This window comes from Triturus cristatus, chromosome 10, assembly GCF_964204655.1.
Source record: "Triturus cristatus chromosome 10, aTriCri1.1, whole genome shotgun sequence".
NCBI classification, from domain to species: domain Eukaryota; kingdom Metazoa; phylum Chordata; class Amphibia; order Caudata; family Salamandridae; genus Triturus; species Triturus cristatus.
The window spans coordinates 1140845703-1140867625 of NC_140593.1; the positions used below are offsets into that span (position 1 = coordinate 1140845703).

At 49.0% G+C, this 21923-nt stretch overlaps 1 protein-coding gene across 2 annotated transcripts in view; it reads left to right on the forward strand.

Annotated features, from left to right (window-relative positions):
• The window catches only part of RBBP6 (RB binding protein 6, ubiquitin ligase), a 394678-nt gene that overhangs the window by 92388 nt on the left and 280367 nt on the right, over positions 1–21923 (forward strand). The window lies entirely within an intron of this gene.

Here is a 21923-nt window from a genome sequence, read left to right on the forward strand (position 1 = left end):
TGTCTCTCTCCACCAAGCTGCCAAGGAATCCATCAGATGGTGGATGAAACGATCCCATCTGCTTCAAGGTGTTCCTTTCCATCAGGCGCCTCCAACACGGACAGTGGTCACAGATGCCTCTATGCAGGGCTGGGGTGCTCATATGGGCCAGCTTCAAGTACATGGTCTCTGGTCCAATACAGAAAGAAGTTATCACATAAACTTCTTGGAGCTACGAGCAGTCCATCTGGCTCTCAAATCCCTGTATCCATCTCTTCAAACCAGCCACATTCAGATTCAGACAGACAACACAACAACTATGTTCTATCTGAACAAGCAAGGAGGCACCAAGTCACGAGTCCTGTCTCTGGAAGCTGTCCATTCGGCGGTGGCTGCTGGCGAGAGGCCTTTCAATCATCGAAGTTCATCTGCCAGGAACCCTGAACGTGCAAGCAGACGGCCTCAGCAGAGACTTCGTAGAAGCGCACGACTGGGTGCTCAACGAAGATGTCGCCCAGGAGATCTCCCGGCAGTGGGGAGTACCGGACATCGACCTGTTCGCAGACGCAGCAAACAAAAAATACCCCGTCTTCGCCTCTAGGTTTCCCCTACAGGGATCACGGGGGAACGCACTTTTGATCAGCTGGTCGCAGACATTGCTTTACGCTTTTCCTCCTCTCCCGCTCATCCCAGCGGTCATACAGAAGTTCTACAGGACAGAACAAGGATGATCCTGTTAGCTCCGGAGTGGCCCCGCCAGTGGTGGTATCCGGATCTCCTCCAACTGTCAGAGGTGCCACACCGGAGGTTGCCTTGCCTACCGAATTTACTGACCAAGAACCAGGGGAGAGTGTACCACCCCAACCTCCCCTCTCTTCGCTTGACGGCATGGCTCCTGAAGTCCTCCAGTACGGACATTTAGATATTCCGGCGGACTGTATGAACATTCTTCGAGAATCAAAAAGGTACTCCACTAGAAAGTCTTATGCCTTCAAGTGGAAGAGGTTCTACATTTGGTGTATAGATAACGCTCTTGATCCGATCCGGGGTCAAGAACACGTTATTCTCCCCTACTTATTGCACTTGGCAAAGTCTGGTTTAAAGTTCACCTGTATCAGAGTCCACTTAGCTGCTATCACAGCTTATAGAAAATCTCCTACCCAGACCTCATTCTTCCAGCTGCCGGTAGTCCAAGATTTCCTAGAAGGGCTTAACCCCTTCGGTGCCACGCCCTTTCCCCCTCCTGTGCCGGCATTTCCCACGTGGGTGGGTTTCATGACGAGATAGTCTCGTCATGGGCACAGCACGACCATGCTCCATGACGAGACTATCTCGTCATGGGCACAGAAGAGGTTAAGAAAGTATTTCCACCAGTGAGGTCCCCTTCTCCTCCCTGGGAGCTCAACATCGTTCTCTCCAAGTTGATGGGGGGGCTCCTTTCGAACCTATCCATAAGGCGTCCTTGCAGCATTTGACCTGGAAGGCTGCCTTCTTAGTAGCCATCACTTCTCTTTGTGGAATTTATTTGCATAACTGCTATGCGAATGTGATTTTACTGCATGTTCTAGATGCTTTATTGCTCATCCGAGATTTTGGGTATGGGCTTGCTACTCTATTCATAGATTGACTATTGATGAGTATCCCCTGGATGAGAAGGATTAGGTACTTACCTGTAATCCTCGTTCTCATCCAGGGGTATACTCATCAGTCGTAAGCATCCCACCCACCTCCCCGGACGAGCATTTTCCTCAAGTTATTGTTTATTGATTGTAGATCTACTCAGGTGCGTGTGCACCGTCAAAAAGAACTGACCTAACTGTCACCTGTGGTGCATCATAGAAGCAAGGGGTCTCCTGCAGGTCTTAAAGCCATGGTCCCCCTACTCTAATGCCTTAAAGGCAAGGTGTCAGTTTTCTTTGTTTTCTTGATACTCTACTGCAGCCTACAGGCAAATGCCTGCAATTACAAGTTTGCTCTGGCAATAAAGCATTGTTGAGTGACAATTGGCTTAGTGCTTCCTTTCTTTTTTTCCCTTAGGGGTACTACAATGCAAACCTGTGTAATTTTCAGCATTTTTGCCAGGTTTGAAACTTTTTGGGCTGCATGTATATGTTCTCACATATGCATATATATGTATATATATGTATTTTCTATATGCTCCGGGATCCCGCACGTGGGCGGGGATTATTCATAGATTGACTTTGAGTATACCCCTGGATGAGAACTAGGATTACAGGTAAGTAACTAATCCTTACAGGGTAAGTAACATAATCCTTTCTTTTCCCCATAATTAAAGTTTCCTAAAAGTTACTGCAGGATGAATCCAAAAGCTGTGATGCTTTGATTACAAAACCAAGGCACGTCAAATAACGTCAAAATTGAAGAGGCTATTCAGATACCAAAAATCCAATTTTTAAAATACTTACCATTCAGACATGCTATCTCCTCCAGTCTGGAGGGTCTGGACTCGCTCCTGAAGTTCAGGCCGGTGAAGGCCAAGGTATTTATGGGGGACCTCCTTGACCATAAGACATCCAAAATCTACCAATCTGTAGTTCAACACCTCCCTCCACAATATAAGGACAAAGCCAATGACCTTATACAAGAAGGCAAACTAATTACTAATACTTCCATAAAATGCGCGCTAGACGCAGCAGACACCACGTCCTGCGCAGTAAATACTAGTGTTTTGCTACGCAGACATACCTAACTCAGGGTGTCTGGCTTTAAACAAGAGGTACAAAATACCATCCTAAATTAGCCTTTTGACCAGGAGCACGTCTTTGGCCCTGCAGTGGCCACATCTTTAGAAAAAATAAAGGACGACACGGAGACTACAAAGTCTGAGAGCATTGCAGTCACCCTCTACCAGAGGCTCCTTTCGGCGTTCCTTCTATAGAGCAGGCTCCAAAACAAATACACCAGAGCACCCATCCTCATCCTACAAAAGTCCCAACCAGGGCTCCTTTTTTTAGAGGATACCCCGGGGAGGGGGGGGGTTACAGAGGAAACCACAACAAGGACAGAGGCAGGGGTAATAACACCCGCACCTCCCCTAGCACCAAACCGTGACTTCCCTGTGCTTCCCCCCGACCATCCCACTCCTGTCGGGGGCTCCTCTCACAGTTCCTACCTGTCTGGGATTCTATCACAACAGACAGGTGGGTAAGACACATTATCCTGTATGGTTATTGCCTGGAACTCACTTCTACTCCTCCCAACATTTCTCCCAAACAGCGTCCAATGTCATCAGAACACCTGACGCTTCTCAAACAGGAAGTTCTTGCACTGTTACAAAACCATGCAATAGAATCGGTTCCCTTGCCCCATCAGGGCATAGGGGTCTATTCCCTCTATTTTCTCATCCAAAAAAAAGACAGCTCTCTCAGGCCAATACTGGACCGCTAAACCTTTACATTTAATCAGACCACTTCCACATGGTCACCTTACAACAAGTGCTCCCACTACTCCAGCAAGGCGACTTTCTCTCCACCCTAGAGCTAAAGGATGCGTACTGCCACATTCCCATCCATCCCGCTAACAGGAAATATCTCAGGTTTGTGGTAGATGGCGAACACTACCGGTTCAAGGTTCTACCATTCGGAATCACCACGGCACCCAGGGTTTTCACCAAGTGCTTCGCAGTTGTAGCAGCCCATTTGAGAAGAAAACACATTCTCTTCCAGGGGATCCTCATCAATAGTCATAAGCACTGAATATTCCCGCCCATGTGCGGGGACCCCGGAAATAATAAAATTATATATGTAAAAAACATACATATATACAGCTCTGTATATGTATAAACATATATCATTTTTTCCAAGCAAATGCAGCTCCCATAAAAGGCTAGGCAATGTAAATATACACATCCAATAACACACATATATCTATATATATATATAAAGGTATAACAATACACCCAAATCTCTTTTTTTTTTTTTTTTTTTTTTAATGAGGTAAACACTCATGAGAAAGCAAAAAAATAAAGAGAACAAACTGTGGAAAAACACAGATGTATAACACATTGCCAGCCTGCAGGCTGCATTGCAATACAATACCATAGAGACTAAAAAGCCCTGTACAGGTAAAAACTGGCACCGTGCCTTTAAGGCAGCCCTGACTTCCATATCCCATCATGCCTCAGGGGTGACAGTTAGGTCAGTTGTTCTTTCCGGCTCCTTCAGTCAGGACCCTGGAATTCAGCTCTCTTCTTTTTTGACTCTTTAGTCAAGAATTATAACAACTTTAAGATTTTTTTGGACTTCTTCTTACAATTTCTGTGAGGAAGTCAGTATCCTGTGTTTTTCTGACTGATTTTTCAACCATTTTGTCAGAAAAATGCCTTCTTTATTTGTTCCATGCCCATCTTGTGGAAAAAAGAAGGCTGCGTCAGACACACATGAGGTGTGTATCATCTGTCTGCCGGACTCTCACTCTCCAGCAACATGTCGTCATTGTGAAGACCTTTCCAAAAGGACTTTAAAGGAGAGGGAGAGGATTAGGCTGTATGGCTTAGCAGAACGGTCGACGTCGAAGCAGTTGGTCCCTGTTTGCTCTCCATCGACGTCGGGCTCGGCGTCGAAGACTCCAGCGGCGGGATCGTCGCTGAGAGGTGAGGAGTCAAGGGGAAGTCATGCTGCAAAGAGAAAATCGACGTCGACTTTATATTCAGCGTCGAAGAGGATGCGTTCGACGTCGACGGCGTCTAAAAGCTCGGCGTCGAGGACTCGGCGCCATAGTTCAACGTCGAAGAAGCATCTGTCGACGTCGAGAGAAGATCGATCGACGTCTGCACAGAGATATCGTTCGTCGTCGAAAGAAAGACATCGGTCGAGGTCGGCGAGACATCATTCGACGTCGCGAGAAGAACGTAGACGATCTCCACAGTCGACGTCGAGACCAAGATCGCCGTCAAGATCAAGATCGCCGTCGAGGAGACATCGTTCGATGGCGAGGAGGCTTTCGACGTCGTCGGAGCTTTCGACGTCGAGACAGAAGTCTCCGTCAGGAGTGACGTCGAGGCAGACGCCTCCGTCAGGGCCGACGTCGAGGCAGGAGCCTCCGTCGGAGTCGACGTCGAGGCAGGAGCCTCCGTCGGAGTCGACGTCGAGGCAGAGGCCTCCGTCGGAGTCGACGTCGAGGCAGAGGCCTCCGTCGGAGTCGACGTCGAGGCAGGTGCCTCCGTCCTCACAGGTCTCCAAAGCTTTGGTGAGGTACATGAAGCCTCCGTCGAAGGTAATCTCGACGTCGAGACAGGAAGCTCGGAGCCTCGAAGATTCGAGTCAAAGATCTCCGGTGATAGGCTTATCACCGTCGAGGCAGCCCTCTGTTGAGGGTACGCAGGAGGTTTCACATATTCGCCTCACAATTCGACCAGTCTCAAGGCGAAAATCTCCTCATAGACTGATATATACAGCTCCGGAGTCACCGCGTATCATTTCTATCTCGCCTTCAGGATCAGAGGGCTCAGGTTCAAGGTCAGCATCACTAGAGCCTGTACATCAATCTCCAGTTCCTGCAAGAGAAAGTTCGCAGGAGGAGGACAATGCTGTGCCTCAAAGTCCCGTAAGGGAGATGCCTCAGGACCCTGCTATGACAGACACAATAAAGGCATCGCTAACAAGAATAAGGGGCGTGGTATTCCCAGCGACACCGATCAGACCAAGATCTCGAGAAAGAGAATCCCGAAGTCACTCTCGAGCACCAAGAAGGCGATCCAGGTCTGCCTCCCTCAGAAGAGAGTCGACCAGATCAGAGAGAAGGCGCCGTAGGACCCCTTCTACCTCCCCTTCTTCCAGATCATCCAAAAGGGATTATTCACCGACACTCTCGGAGACGCCACCCTCTCGGGTATCTCCGGTAGATGACATTTCTACATTTCAAGAAGTGTTGTGTAGAGGAGCTACAAAATTAAGTATCCCTATGCCGGTTCAGGAGACCACCACATCCATAATTTTTGAAACTCTTCATGAGCGCACAGTGACACGCCCGTTGTTGCCATTAGTCCCCGGTTTGCTACAACCGGTTATGGATATCTTTCTCACGCCAGCAACCACCAAAACGGCGCCGGCGAGAATTCTAAAAAAGTACCGTCCAGCTCCGGAGGATCCGCTATTCCTTAAAACAGATCCTCCACCGGACTCTGTCATCACCGCCGCTGCCAGAAAGACGCATGCAGTAGCTGGCTCTTCAACGGTGCCACCAGATAAGGACAGTAAAACGCAAGACTCCTGGGGGAGGAAAGTTTGCGGCTCAGCATCCTCAAGCTTGAAGGTGGCAAGTGCCTCGGCGCTTCTGGGGCGCTATGATAGGTCACTATGGGACTCTCTTCAGAGGTTCGTTGAAAAAGTTCCATCAGAGGACAGACGGGACTTTGAAGAGATTTTGCAGGAGGGGAGTCTGGTTTCTAACCAGATCATAAGTGCAGCGGCGGATGGGGCAACACTGGCAGCGCATGAATATGCACATGGAGTCACAGCCAGAAGATCATCCTGGCTTAGATTGACGGCCCTGAAACCGGAAGCGCAGGCAAGAATTTTAAATCTGCCTTTCTCCGGTAGTTCTCTTTTTGGGTCCCATGCAGACGAGGAAATGGCCCGTATGAAAGCAGAGCTGGAGACCATGAAAGCAGTTGGGCTTGAAAAGAGGAAAGAGTTTCGACGCCGCAAGGGAAATGACAGGCGCAATTACCAACAGAGGGTTCAAACCCCTCATTGGCAAAAGAACCAGGACCAGCAAGGTCAAAAGAAACAGCAATACCAGTCCCGCAAGCCATCCAGGGGACGAGGTAACAACAGGCAGTCTAATGCTGGAAACAAAGCACCGGGGAAGCAATGAGAAACCGCTTCCTCCGATGCTGTCCACCGCTCCGGTGGGAGGAAGTGTTGCGCATCATCTTCCAGAGTGGCAGACAATAACAAAGGACAAGTGGGTACTCAATATACTGCGTCATGGGTACTCGCTTCGTTTCAGAAGTCACCCCCCATCGATTCCTCCTGTCAAGTCATCCCAGCATCTAAAGCAGCTCAGAGAAGAGGTAGCGACGCTACTACTCAAATCTGCAATAGAGAAAGTGCCCATAAACCAGAGAGGAAAGGGAGTTTACTCCAGATATTTTCTCATCCAAAAGAGGAGTGTGAAGGCGGAGTTCAGACCCATTTTAGACCTACGGATACTGAACAAGCACATAAGAAAGGAAAAATTTCGCATGCTGGCGCTCCACCAAATATATCCTCTTCTCCGGATGGGCGATTGGATGTGTTCACTGGACCTTCAGGATGCATATTTCCATATTCCCATCCTAAGGAATCATCGAAAATTTCTCAGGTTTGTGGTAGGCAACGCTCACTATCAGTTCAAAGTCCTCCCATTTGGCCTGAAGTCAGCTCCTCGAGTATTCACAAAATGCGTGGCAGTAGTAGCGGCTGCTCTGAGGCGCGCAGGAGTCTTCGTCTATCCCTACCTAGACGACTGGCTAATAAAGGGCTCATCGCCACAGAATGTGCGGACACAGCTGTCGCTATGCCTGAACTTATGTCGCAGGTTGGGTCTCAGAGTGAATGTCAAAAAGTCCAATTTTTCACCAACGCAGAGAATACACTACCTGGGTGCAACTATAGACTCCGTAGTAGGAAAAGTGTTTCCTTCGGAGGAAAGACAGTCATCCATTATGCTAAAAGGCAGACAGATTATGACCAGCAATCTGTCGTCGGCAAGGCAAATCTCATCTCTGCTAGGGGCCATGGCATCCTGCATCTTCCTAGTGCCCAATGCCAGGCTAAGGATGCGTCCTCTCCAGCAAGATCTCGAGGACAAATGGGATCAAAGGAACTCTCTGTGGGAAGAAAAGGTTTGCCTCTCCTCTGCAGCCAAACAGTCAATCAAGTGGTGGCTGAAGCCAAGGAATCTGCAAGTGGGGATTCTTTTCCATCAAGAGCCCCCAACTCAGACCTTAATCACCGACGCATCCCTTCAGGGATGGGGTGCGCATTTTGGGACTCTGCAAACTCAAGGACGGTGGTCCAGCAGCGAACAGTTGTACCACATCAACATGCTGGAGCTCAGGGCGGTCCACCTAGCCCTCAAAGCGTTCCTACCTGCGATAACGACGAGTACCATTCTAGTACAGACGGACAATACCACCACAATGTACTACCTGAACAAGCAGGGGGGTACTCGATCCAGAACGCTCTCGCTGGAAGCTCAGTCCCTGTGGCACTGGATCCTAGCAAGGAACATCTCATTGAAAGCGGTGCACCTACCAGGAGAACTCAACGTGCAAGCAGACTTGCTCAGTCGGCATTTTCAAGAGCCAGAGGACTGGGTAATCAACGACGAAGTGTTAGAAGACATCTTCGGGGAATGGGGGCGCCCGCAAGTGGACCTCTTCGCGGACGAGCAAAACACAAAATGCCGAGGCTTCGCCTCAAGATACCATCGACCAGGATCCCTAGGGAATGCCCTTTTGATCAATTGGTCAATGACATTTGTGTACGCTTTTCCGCCTCTCCCACTAATTCCCAAAGTGGTGACCAAGCTACAGAATTCATCTGCCAAGATGATACTCATAGCACCGGACTGGCCGAGGCAGTGGTGGTACACGGATCTCCTACACATGTCGATCCGCCCCCACAAGCGGCTGCCGTGCAGACCGGACTTGTTATCCAAGATGCAGGGGAAGATTTACCATCCCAGCCTTCCCTCGCTGAGCTTAACAGCATGGCTCCTGAAGTCCTCCAGTATGGCCATCTGAACCTCCCTCGAGAGTGTATGTCCATACTGAAGGAAGCCAGGAGGCCTTCTACAAGACACTCCTACTTCTGTAAGTGGAAAAGATTTTATATATGGTGTGCTCAGCATCATTATGATCCCACTAAATGCCAGGAGGATGTAATTTTGCCCTATCTTCTACATTTAGCAAGGGCAGGGTTGAAATTTTCATCCATAAAGGTTCACCTAGCAGCCATAACAGCATACAGGCGTTCGCCTTCACAGCAGTCATTTTTTAAAGTGCAGGTAGTGAAGGATTTCTTGCAAGGGCTCAAGAAAGTCTATCCCCCTGTTAGACCTCCCTCTCCTTCCTGGGAGCTAAACTTGGTTCTGTCAAAACTCATGGGTTCGCCTTTTGAGCCTATTCATAAGGCTACCCTACAGCACCTCACATGGAAGACAGCATTTTTAATAGCCATCACTTCAACACGGAGGGTCAGTGAGATACAGGCCCTCTGTTCTAAAGAACCCTACACTGTTTTTCATCTAAATAGGGTGGTGATGAGAACTCACCCTTCGTTCCTACCCAAGGTGGTATCGGAGTTTCATGTAAACCAAGCCATCTCCTTACCAACCTTTTTTCCCAACCCCTCCTCTCCGGCAGAGAGGGCGTTGCATTCTCTAGATGTCAGAAGGGTCCTGAAATTCTACCTAGATAGGACTAAGAATATCAGGAAATCTGACCAATTGTTTGTGAACTATGGGATTGTCCGTATGGGCTTTGCTGCATCCAAACGTTCCATTGCTAGGTGGATTGTTTCTAGTATTACTTTGGCCTACCAACTGGCTCAGAAACCATTGGGGGCGCGCCCTAAAGCGCATTCGACAAGAGGAAAAGCGGCTACCGCGGCTTTTCTCAATAATGTCCCACTCTCCGAGATCTGCAAGGCAGCCACTTGGAGATCTGTCCACACTTTTACCAGGCATTATTGTCTGGATTCGGACACCAGGGCAGACACTCAAGTAGGACAAGCCTCCTTGAGGAATCTGTTCCAAACATAATCATTTTCATGATTCTTTTTCTCCATGGGTGATACAACCTTAGTTTCATTTGCCTGCTGGTGGAAGGGGAGCTTGCTACTCTATTCAGTGCTTATGACTATTGATGAGGATCCCCTGGAAGAGAAGGGTAAGTTACTTACCTGTAATTCTAGTTCTCTTCCAGGGGTATCCTCATCAAAGTCATAAGCAACCCACCCACCTCCCCAGGCAAATGAGAAGAGGTGTATTATTCATTATGGAAAAGGTATATCTTTGTGTTTAGGACTACGGTCCCGCAAAGAACAACTGACCTAACTGTCACCCCTGAGGCATGATGGGATATGGAAGTCAGGGCTGCCTTAAAGGCACGGTGCCAGTTTTTACCTGTACAGGGCTTTTTAGTCTCTATGGTATTGTATTGCAATGCAGCCTGCAGGCTGGCAATGTGTTATACATCTGTGTTTTTCCACAGTTTGTTCTCTTTATTTTTTTGCTTTCTCATGAGTGTTTACCTCATTAAAAAAAAAAAAAAAAAAAAAAGAGATTTGGGTGTATTGTTATACCTTTATATATATATATAGATATATGTGTGTTATTGGATGTGTATATTTACATTGCCTAGCCTTTTATGGGAGCTGCATTTGCTTGGAAAAAATGATATATGTTTATACATATACAGAGCTGTATATATGTATGTTTTTTACATATATAATTTTATTATTTCCGGGGTCCCCGCACATGGGCGGGAATATTCAGTGCTTATGACTTTGATGAGGATACCCCTGGAAGAGAACTAGAATTACAGGTAAGTAACTTACCCTTAATGTCTTCCCTTATCTGGACGACTGTCTCATAAAAGCAAAATCCCACAGCAGCTGTGTTCAACAGACACTCCGTACCATACAACTGCTTCACAGTCTGGGATTCACACTAAATCGGGGCAAATCCCATCTCCAACCGTCCACAATACAACAATATCTAGGGGCTACAATAAATACTTCCACAGCCCTAGCATATCCCAACCCAGTCAGGATAAGAGCAATGCAGACGTTAATTCAAAAATTTCAGCCACAACACTCACTACCAGCACGAGTGTTCATGCAACTAATAGAGATGATGGCCTCTTGCATTGTTCTCGTTCCTCATGCAAGACTACAAATGCGTCCATTACAAGAGTGCCTAGCACATCAGTGGAACCAGGCTCAAGGTCAGCTAACAGATCTGGTATTGGTAGACGACCGCACCCATCGCTCTCTACAATGGTGGAACACACAGAACCTTTCCAAAGGGCGGTCGTTCCTCGAGCCAGTTCCACAGATAGTGCTAACAGACTCATTGCTCACCAGCTGGGGAGCTAATCTTCAAAATAAACAAAGAAGGGGGTATCCTTAAATGAGAGAAGGTAAAGACCTTCTGTCTGTTAGAGAGTTCTCAGAGAAGTAAAAAGAGAAAATATTGCTTTTTTATGAAACCCCTCACTCACCAACCTGGTTGGTGACATGCTTCATCATCGGGGTCCACCCGAGCAGTCGAATACCACTCGGGTGTGCTTCCACGCCTGATTACAGCGGAGCAGGTTTGTTATTATATCAGTACGTGTAAGTGACGTGTGTGTGTGAGTGAAATAAAGTTAAAAGTAATCCTACTGTACTCCCTAACAAATTTAATATGGAGCAGCAGGGTCACGATTAAAAAAGTGGTGAAGTGTAATACTTCACCACTCAACCAGACTCAGTGGCAGAACGAGCTCTACATACCCTAGATGTTAAAAAGATGTTAAAAGAGCAATACTCTACTACATTGCAAGAACAACATCTTTTAGGAAAACTACTTTTTGTGGCTTTCTCCCCAACTCATAAAGGTAATCCTATATCCAAAACAGGAATTGCAAGGTGGATAGTAAAATGCATACAAATATGCTACATCAAAGCCAAACTTACATTAAACATTCCCCCTAGAGCTCATTCTACACACAAACTTCCCCTAGATGACCTATGCAAAGCAGCAACTTGGGTTACACCACACACCTTCACAAAACACTATTGTGTAGATGTGCAGGCAAAACAACAAGCTAGTGTGGGCCAGGCTGTATTAAAAATACTATTTCAAACTACTGCAACAGATACAGGTAGCCACCGCTAAGGAGGTAACTGTTGTGTTCGAGGCATATGAGCTGCAGATCACACACTTAGGATAAGATCGCCATCTGGTGTTGGGCTCGGATGATTGCAGGTTGTTGTTGTCTTCGGAAGAAGCCTTTTGGTCACGAGATAGGCGGCGACTCCTCTGGACAACAGTGCGCATGGGCATCCACTCCATCCTCAGATTTGTTTTTTTTCCGCCATTGGGTTCGGGTGAACTTTTCCACTCCGGCTGAAAACTTCTGAAAATCCAGCTTTCGAAGCGAAAAACCTCTACAACTCGAGTTGAAATTCAATCGGACCGGTTCAGGACACGGCTCATGGAAAGGACACTTTTTAAAAGTTCCCCCACAGTGACCACCACGAGGTCTGCAACCTGTGCCTCTCGCCGGAACATAACGAATCCAGCTGTCCAGCCTGCGCCGCATTCCGATCCAAGAAAACCATCCGGGACCGAAGAGCTCTACGCCATATCATGGCCAGACCAGCTCCAGAACCAAAGGACATCTTTGCCCAGGACGTCCCGGAAGAAGATTCCGAAGACCTCCAAATCATATCCAAAGCGGACGATTCTGATGACCTCATCACCCCGGGGCAACGAGTGAGTACCAGTGCCCCTACCCCAACCTCCCCAAAAAAGGCATTGGTCAAGACTCCGCCAGCTGGCCCCAGTCGCGACCGAAAATCTTCTTCAGATGCCCCGCCCTCGGGCTCGGCTCCGAAGAAATATAAGCCTACAGGTGGCTAGGGCTCGAGCAAACCACATGTTATAGTGCCCACAATACCTTCGGCACCGAAGACTCAAAACCTCTCGGCACCGAAGACGGCTCCGAAACCATCGAGACCGAAATCTCCACCGGCACCGGCAAAAGTTATTCGGCACTGAAATCATCATCGGCACCGAAACCATCATCGGTACCAAAACAACTGTCTAAAGTCCAAAAAGACTCTACGGATCATCCCAAACATAGATGGGAACTGGAAAAATCGGCACCAAAGCCACTTTCGCAGAATGAAGAACTTTTTCGCCCTGATCCCACGCAAAAAAGGATTTATATCAATCCAAAAACTGGACATGTCACTGCTGTGCCATACAAGAAAAGGAAGCTGGACACACCTTCTCCAGCTCCCGTAAAGAAGGACTCCGCCACCTCACCCATTCGTCCTTCCTCTCCTATATCACCTCACCACCCCCCCCCCCCCCCCCCGCCCCCACCTCCTTCTCCTCTACCATCTCCTTCACATACACCACCTCCACAGGATGATGATGATGACGGCTTAGGGGGAGGGAATGATCCGGATGACCTTTATGATCCTAACGATCCTTTCACACTCCCAGATACGGCACCCTTAGATGACTGGGCTTACCCTTTACCTGATATTCCTGATCCCACTACATACCCCTCCAAACCCTCCCCTCCAGATGACCACCTAGGGTTTTGCCAGCTGATAAACAGGGCGGCACTTTTCCATGGCGTCACCATGCATTCAGATACACCCGAAGAAGACTTTCTTCTAGACACATTCGATCAGTCTCAAAAATCAGTTCAAATCTTGCCCATGATTAAGGGAGTCCTAAAACACGCCACAGAGGTTTTTAAAGACCCTGTCAGAGCTAGGGTTCTTAACCCCCGAATTGAAAAAAAATATAGACCTGCCCCACAACATCCCGCTTACATTAAAGCACAGCTCCCTCTAGACTCTTTAGTAGTTTCAAACGCAAGAAAGCGGGCTAACTCCCAAACAGGAGACACACCGCCCCCAGACAAAGAGTCCAAGCTATTAGAGGCCTCGGGCAAAAGAGTTGCAGCACAAGCTGCTAACCATTGGCGTATTGCAAACACACAAGCCCTATTAGCCCGATATGATAGGGCTCATTATGATCAGCTAGAAGATCTTTTACAACACCTACCAGATCAGTTCAAATCCCAGGCCAATGACCTCATCCAAGAGAGGATACTCATATCTAACGTATCAATCAAATGTGCGCTAGACGCCGCGGACACTGCTTCTAGGGCGGTCAATACAAGCATTCTACTTAGACGCCATGCATGGCTACGTATTTCAGGCTTTAAGCCGCAAGTACAAACAACAATACCTGGTCAACCATTCAACCAAGAGCAACTATTTGGGCCCGCAGTAGTTACTGCACTTGAGAAGATGAAAAAGGATCACGAGACTGCTAAATCAATGGGAGCATTACAGTCTCCACAACCACGAGGCTCCTTTCGACGCTCCTTCTATAGAGGAGCCTCCAAAAATGTGGGGACAGACACCTCTTCCACTTTCAAAACCTCCGCGCAAACATCCCCTAACAGGATATTTTAGAGGAGGATATAGGGGAAACACCAAGGGCCGAGGTCGGGGCAATACCAACACCGCACCTCTCCAGCCACTAAACAGTGACTTGTCTCCACTCCCCCCAGACCATTCCACTCCGGTCGGGGGAAGACTCTAACAGTTCCTACCTGTCTGGAATTCAATTACAACAGACAAGTGGGTAAGACAAATTATCCAGTTTGGTTACTGCCTCGAACTCACAAACAACTCCCCACACATACCACCCAAACACCGTCCAATGTCACCACACCATCTTACACTCCTCAAACAGGAAATTCGGTCCTTGCTTCAAAAACACGCAATAGAACCAGTTCCACTCAAACGTACAGGAGTATATTCTCTATACTTCCTAATCCCCAAAAAGGACGAGACGTTAAGACCCATACTCGACCTTAGACTACTAAATCAGTACATACACTCAGATCACTTCCATATGATCACTCTCCAACAAGTCCTCCCACTCCTTCAACAAGACGACTTATCCAGTATTAGGGGTGTCTTTCATAGATTCACATGCCTGAATCTTTCCCCGTCGTCGAGACGGGAGCCTCCGGTACATAAAAAAGTAATGTCCTATAGACATACATAGAGAAAAATAGGCCTAAGGGCCTCCCCTTAGCCGCCTATCTTAGTCCTTATGTAAAAAGGACCAAACTCTTAGAGTCAGCCAATCAGCTATCACCTCCCTCTAGAACCTTCCTGGCAGGAGCCTCAGTCCCTCAGATTTTCTACCGCACGTTGTGCTAGGGAGTCTCCAGCCTGAGTTCTCCTCAGGATCTCTTTCAAGCCAGATTATTCACGTTTTTTTGGTGACTTTTTTCTTCAGGATTTCAACGCTGACTACTTCAGGCCTCTTATTGCTGCAGTGAGTGTTTATTTCATCTACAACTCCTGGCATGTCTGAATCCCAGAAGAAAGCCCTTTTCAGGGCTTGTTCTTCATGTGGGAAGAAGAGGCTGCATGTGGACGACAAGCATGAACTATGCTTGTATTGCCTTTATCCGGACCACGTCCCTAAGGACTGTAAAATATGTAGGTCTTTTCCACATAAGACCTTGAGAGACAGGGAGGGCCGCCTGCTTATCTGGCTGGACAGGCTCAAGGACAAAGACAGTGTGGTGTCCTCAGAGGCGAGCTTTTCCGGAACCTCTGAAGTCTCCCTGAAGAGGCCGAGAGTGACATCTCCTGGCCCCTCAGACGCTCCTCCTAAGAAGACACACAAGACGTCTTCAGAGGCAAGATCTTCGAAATCTTCAGCGTCTGACAAGGTCTCTCTCACTTTCAAGAAGCCTACTCTGTCGGCCACAAAAATTGCGACACCATCCTCTGCGCAAAAAAGGCCATCAGGGCATGTCTCCACAGCAACGACGACCGTGTCCACATCCACAGCGGCGTCGGTCCGCTCGTCGACGACTATGACCCCTTCATCATCGTCTGCAGGTACCCCTATCTCGTCTATTATACTCTTAAAACCGTCGTCTAAATCATCGTCGACGACGAAGATAGTCCCGTCGAGGACCTCGTCGATTAGGAGCCCTCCGTCGACGGAAGAGTCGACGACGAGGATATCAATGACGAGCGCGTCGACGACGAAGGCATCGTCGACGAAGATGTCGACGAAGATGTCGACGACCAAGGCATCGTCGACGACCAAGGCATCGTCGACGAAAGCGTCGACGACGAAAGCGTCGACGACGACTGAATCATCTACGACCGCTGAATCATCTACGACCGCATCGTCGACGAAGACTTCGTCGACGAGGAAATTATCGTCGATGGGGACGCCGTTGGTGACAGCCATACCGTCGACGACGGAGCCATCGACGGGAATGTCGTCGTCGTCCATGGGACGGAAAACCACGGAGGTTTCTGTGCAAGGATCTGCGGGCAAACTTTCCAGACCACAGATTACCCCGGAAACAACATCTCCAAGCAAGGTCCAAACCAATTTACCTCTGGAGATTCTGCAGAGCGAAGAGTCCGAGGAGGAGCTCTTTCAGCAAGCTACTTCCCCTTCCGAGCTGTTTGTCAAATGCCAAAGCACGGACGAGGAGCAGGAAGATTCAAGCGCGCAGGAGCGCCCCGTCCAGGAACAGGTCCGCACGGAGGTCACTCCAATGGTCTGCCTCCCTCTGGCAATAGTTAAGGACCTCAAGTTCCTTATCATGGATTACAAACAACGTTTCCCAGAACCACCAAGGCTGGATACAGGGGTCCCAGTGCCAACTACAAACCCCCCATCGACAGCCCCAAGGCAATCACGGCCGGTTACGCAGGTCTGCCACGAGCCGCCACCTCAGGTGATAGTCATCGGATGAGGAGGCTGAGGAGATGGAAGAGGGAGAGGTCCAGGGAGACCAATCAGACCAGGATGAGGAGGAGGAGTATGTAGCATCTTCACCACCTTCCCCACAACCGCGCCAGGCGGATTCACCACCTGTGGATATTGGTGGTTTTCATAAGCTCGTTGAACGGGCTGCAACGCGGTTCCATATGGTCATGGAGTCGGCGGAGACGGAATGCTTCCTCCATGACTTTAAAGAGCAGACGAAGAAGACAACCAAATCAATCCCTATCATCGACTTCCTCTGGGACCAGGGAAAGAAGTTGATGCGGACGCCAGCCTCAGTTCCTGCGGTTGTTCCGCGCCTGGATAAGAAGTATAAGGCACCGTCCACGGCACCAGCTTGCCTGACTGGCCACCCGAAGCCGGATTCTGTCGTGACTCAAGCAGCCCAGAAAAATTCTCGAAATCCCTCCTCGCCTCTGTCAGCACCACCGGACAAGGAGGGCAGAAAATTAGACACAATAGGCAAAAGGTTTTCGACCACTTCGGCAATGACCATCAAGGTGGCCAATTCCATAGCCCTTTTAGGGCGTTATAACCGCCAACTTTGGGAGGATATTGCCCCATATTTAGCAGAACTTCCGAGTGCGGTTCTTGATGAGGTGAAGGCACTACTTTCCGAAGGCCAGACTTCTGCGGCCGAGATTATCGACTGCGCCATAAATGTAGCCATGACAGGCTTTCGTCAACTGGCTGGGGCTGCAGTCCTGCGCCGTCAAGGATGGCTCAAGGCGACATCGTTCAGGCAGGAAGTACAGACGAAGGTGCTAGATATGCCCTTCGACGGACATCCTCTATTTGGAGATAAAATTGACGAGGCGCTACAAGCCATTAAAAAGGACACGGCTAGAGCGCTTGGAACCCTGCAGGCAAGGAACCAGTCCTTTCGGGGCAACAAATCTAGAGGTCAGTCCTCCTACAGAGGATCCTTCCAGAATAAGTCCTCATATTCTTTCCAGAATAAGACCCAGTACCAGCAAAAGCATCAACAGGCTCGACAGTCATCTTACGGAAGATCTAATTTCAAGGGTAAGAACCAGAAGAGGGGCACCGGCGGACGCCAGTGACCGCTTACTCCAGCCAGTCCAGCTACCATCTTCTTCTTCACAAATTGGAGGTAAATTGACCCATTTCCTAAAAAATTGGCGCATCATCACCTCAGATCGTTGGGTGCTCCAACTCCTCAGATTCGGCCATTCCCTAGAATTTACCGCCATCCCGCCTGCAACCCCTCCCCGCAGGTTTCCACACAGACATCTGCGGCTGCTGCTCCGGGAAATATCGGAGATGTTACGCAAGGGAGCAATCGAGCGAGTTCCATCAGCTCAGAGGGAGAAAGGATTCTACTCCCGTTTCTTTCTGATACGAAAGAAAGAAAAGAAGTGGAGGCCTATCTTGGACCTCAGAGCACTCAACTCTTTCCTGAAGAGGCAGTCGTTCGGGATGGTGACGCTCCAAGAAATCCTAGGCATTCTGGAGGAAGGAGATTTCATGACATCCTTGGATCTTCAGGATGCTTACTATCACATCCCGATTCTCAGGGGGCACAGAAAGTTTCTACGTTTCGAAGTGGCAGGACAGCACTACCAGTTCAAGGTCCTTCCGTTTGGCCTCAAATCCGCTCCGTGGATTTTCACCAAGTGCCTTTCTCCTGTGGCAGCTTTCCTACTTCAAATGGGTCACCAAGTTTTCCCCTACCTAGACGACTGGCTGGTCAAGGCGCCCACGGCCGTAGGCGCAACCAAATCCTCCAAGGCTTGTACCAATCTTTTCCAACATCTAGGACTGACACTCAATCTTCAGAAATCACATATGTCCCCAACGAGAAGCATCACCTTCCTCGGGGCTACCTTAAATACGGAATGTGCGAGAGCATTTCCTTCAGACGAAAGAAAACACAGGATCATATCGCTGGCCAAGACGGTGGCATCAAGGAAATCCCTGAGGGTTCGCACCTTCAAGTCACTCCTGGGAATGATGTCTTCTTGTATACTACTCATCCCTCACTGCAGGCTGCGGATGCGTCCACTGCAGGAGGCTCTCTCGAACCAGTGGACTCAGAGTACAGGTTCGTTCGAAGACATTATAAGCATAACACCGCAAATATCCAAGAGTCTCGAGTGGTGGAAGGACTCCAGAAACCTCTCGAGAGGACTACCGTTCCTGCTTCCAACAGCGCCACTGGTGATCACCACAGATGCATCTCTAGCGGGCTGGGGAGCTGTCCTTCAGGACCTCAGAGTAAGTGGCAAATGGTCGGATCGGGAGCAACGCCTCCATATCAATCTGCTGGAGTTGAGGCCTGTGTATCTAGCGCTGCAGGCCTTTTTACCACGCATCCAGAACTCCCAGGTGCTCGTCAGAACGGACAACACCACGACGATGCATTATCTGAACAAGCAGGGAGGAACGCGTTCGCTCACTCTATCGTGCGAATCGCAGATCATCTGGAACTGGCTTGTTCTCCATGGGATCACCCTCAGGGCGGACTACGTCCCGGGAAAGGACAACACCATTGCGGACGCCCTAAGCAGGCAGAAATCCCTCTCCCACGAATGGGAGCTCAATGAGAGTGCACTAACACACGTATTCTCGGGGTGGGGGGTTCCAGGAATCGACCTGTTCGCCACCAGGGAGAACGCCAAATGCCCAAGCTACGCAAGTTGGCATCCCCAACCGGAGTCGCTCGGAAATGCCTTTTCCATAGGCTGGTTCAGCGTATTTGCGTACGCTTTTCCACCGTTCCCGATGATTCCCAGGGTCCTCAGGAAGATGAAGGCGGAGCCCTGTACCCTAATTCTGATCGCCCCGTGCTGGCCGAGGCAGCACTGGTTCTCGGACCTTCATCGCCTCTCCATCAGGACACCGATTCGTCTAACACAGCACCCGAACCTGCTGACAATGTCCAACGGGCAGGTGCAATACCCGAACCTCCAATCGCTCAGGTTATCGGCCTGGCTCCTGAGCACAGAGAGTTCTGCCATTTGAACATCCCGCAGGAATGCAGGGACGTGCTAGCAAAAGCGAGGGCGGACAGTACCAACAAAACCTACTCTCTCAAATGGAAACGCTTCTGCGTTTGGTGCTCGGAGAAGGGCCTGAGACCACTTCATATCACGCCCGAACAGATATTGCCATATCTCCTGCTCTTGGCACAGTCCGGATTAGCGCATGCATCCATAAAGGTGCATCTGGCGGCAATTTCACGTTTTACCAGGACTTTCAAAGGCCCGTCTCTCTGGTCCAGTAGACTTGTTAAACAGTTCCTTAAGGGTCTTTATAGGTCCCTTCCAAGACCTCGAAGGGTCCCACCGACATGGCACCTCAACTTGGTCCTTAACCAACTCATGAAGCACCCCTTTGAGCCCATCCACCGAGCTTCCATCAAGTACATCTCATGGAAAACGGCTCTATTACTCGCTCTAACATCTGCCAGGAGAGTCAGCGAGTTGCAAGCTCTCTCCATTCAGGAGCCCTTCATGCAGTTCAAACAGGACAGGGTGGTGCTGAGGACAAATCCCAAGTTCATACCGGAAGTGCCTTCAGACTTTCACCTCAACGAGCCGGTGGTCCTACGCTCCTTCTTTGCAAACCCTACCACGGCAGCAGAAAGGACGCTCCATTCTCTGGATCTCAAACGGTGTCTTAAGTTTTATATAGACAAGACAAAAACCTTCAGAAAGTCTTCGCAGTTATTTGTGGCCTACAGCAGACCAAGGCTGGGTATGCCCCTAACAAAACAGAGCATTTCAAGGTGGATCTCTTCTGCAATAGCGTTCTGCCATGAAGGGGCCGGACGGCCGTTGCGAGACAGGGTGGAAGCACACTCCACCAGAGCGATGTCCACATCAGCAGCGCTGTTCGCTGGAGTGCCGATTTTGGACATCTGTAGAGCGGCGACGTGGAAGTCACCGCATACCTTCTCCAGACACTACTGCCTGGATGCCGAACTTACGAAGGATGCGGCAGTGGGCCAGGCGGTGCTCCACCATCTGTTCCAGTGAGGTGAGCCTTCCAACAACCCGCCTTCCTGGTATGCACATTCTTTACTGTTTTACTGTTTGTTGTATGCCAATGTTTCAAACTGTTATGGTAATATGTGTATTATCTAAAATAACTATATTGCATGTTACATCAGAAATGTGCATAATGTATTGCTAACTACTCTGATTCAGGCATGTGAATCTATGAAAGACACCCCTAATACTGGATAAGAAACGCGTTACTTACCTGTAACAGCAGTTATCCAGTATTGGTGTCTTTCATAGATTCACATGCAACCCTCCCGCCTCCCCTGGAAGGACTCACGTCTCTCTCTAACTGTATTACGCCTACCTAGCTTGGTGCGTACGAAAATCTGAGGGACTGAGGCTCCTGCCAGGAAGGTTCTAGAGGGAGGTGATATGAAAATCTGAGGGACTGAGGCTCCTGCCAGGAAGGTTCTAGAGGGAGGTGATAGCTGATTGGCTGACTCTAAGAGTTTGGTCCTTTTTACATAAGGACTAAGATAGGCGGCTAAGGGGAGGCCCTTAGGCCTATTTTTCTCTATGTATGTCTATAGGACATTACTTTTTTATGTACCGGAGGCTCCCGTCTCGACGACGGGGAAAGATTCAGGCATGTGAATCTATGAAAGACACCAATACTGGATAACTGCTGTTACAGGTAAGTAACGTGTTTCTTCCTTGCCACATTGGACCTCAAGGACGCATACTTTCACATCCCCATGCATCCTGCTCACAGAAAGTACCTAAGATTTGTGGTAGAGGGACAGCACTATCAGTTTACGGTCCTCCCATTCGGAGTAACAACTGCACCCAGGGTATTCACCAAATGCCTAGCAGTAGTGGCAGCGCTCCTCAGGAGACAACAAATTCACGTCTTCCCGTATCTCGACGATTGGCTCATAAAAGCCACTACTTTCGACAAATGCGTTCTCCACACTCACCGCACTATTCAAACCTTACACGACTTGGGATTTACCATCAACTATCCCAAATCTCAACTGCAACCCTCCCACATACATCAATGTCTGGGAGCCACCATAAATACTTCCAAGGCCATAGCTTATCCCTGCACAGCCAGGATAGCCAATATACAAAATCTCATCTTAAAATTTCAAACTCAACACTCTCTTCCAGCAAGAGTATTTATGCAACTGTTAGGCATGATGGCGTCATGCATCTCCATTGTGCCTCACGCACGACGGCAAATGCGCCCCTAGCAAAAATGTCTAGCACAACAGTAGAACCAGGCTCACGGACAACTTACCGATCTGGTGTTGGTGGACACTCACTCACTTCGCTCACTGAAATGGTGGAACACCATCAACCTGTCCAAAGGGCGACAGTTCTTCGAGCCTCTTC